Genomic DNA, 1,271 nt, shown 5'->3' on the forward strand with positions numbered 1-1,271 from the left:
CCAGGACAGATCTGTTAGTTCTTTTAGCAGTCCATGGTACTTTCAGCATTCTTCGCCAGCAACACAACTCAAAAGCATCAACTGTTCTTCGGTCTTCCTTATTCATTGTCCAGCTCTCACACGCATACGAGGCAATTGGAAATATCATGGCTTGTGTCAGGCGCACCTTAGTCCTCAAGGAGATATCCTTGATATATATAAGAAATAAGTGTTAGAGATTGATTAATAGAGCTATAGCAATACGCAGCCTGAAGGAAATCAAGGAAGGCTTCTAGAAGAAGGCTTCCAAACTGTGTCTTAAAGGACCATGGATTAGCTTCATAAAGAGAGAAAAAGTGTATAAGTAGGAGGAAGAACATGTGCAAAGGCCCAGATGTGTCTAATAGTATCACAAATTCAGAGAAAGCAAGTATTCTGAATGTGTCATTGAAGGACACTACATGAAGAACCTTGACAGCCTCAGAGCTCTAGAGTACATGATAAACCCCCAGGTGTTGTCTAATATTAAAAATAGCTGACATTTACTGAGGGCCAACTTAAGTGTAATCATGAAGAGAAAAGTAACTTGCCTGGAGGTCACACAGTGAAGTAATGCAGCCAAGGTATCATATAAAGAGGGTTTCAAACCTGAAGGTGATGAAGGGTCATTACCACAATGGAATAGTCCCTCTCTGGGTTATTCACTATATATCTCCTGTGTGGATGGAAATACAGTGTGCTCACCTCTCCAAAAGGCAGAGTGCAATGTCTTCTCTGTGGGCATATTGTTACATATAAAGCCCTCCTAGTGCCAGAGCAGATGTCCTGCCAGATGGTAGCCACCTGGACCTGAGTCTGAGTCTGGCAGGCATCCATGAAAATTGTCTTGTAATGGTTGTAAATGTCACCATCTCTCACAGACTGGACAGCTGGACAGAATGCCCAGAACAAAACAAGTGCTGATCATGCAGTACATATATATATATATATATATAAAGATATTTGGGAGCTCTGGTAGCATAGTGGCTAAAGCACTTGACTGCTAACCAGAAGGCTGGAGATTCAAACCCACCAGCCACTCCTCGGAAGGAAGTTTGGGCAATCCTACTTCCGTAGTGATAACTGCCTCAGAAACCCAAGGAGGGGTCTCTATGAGTCGGGGCTGACTCGACAGCACATAACAACAACAACATAAATATATTTCATAATATTATATATATAAATGTATAGGAGCTCTGGTAGCATAGTGCCTAAGGCGCTTGACTGCTAACCAGAAGGCTGGCGGTTCAAAC

The sequence above is a fragment of the Orycteropus afer genome, unplaced genomic scaffold (assembly GCF_000298275.1).
Source record: "Orycteropus afer afer isolate SDZICR_OR568_19922 unplaced genomic scaffold, OryAfe1.0 scaffold00154, whole genome shotgun sequence".
Lineage (NCBI taxonomy): Eukaryota > Metazoa > Chordata > Mammalia > Tubulidentata > Orycteropodidae > Orycteropus > Orycteropus afer.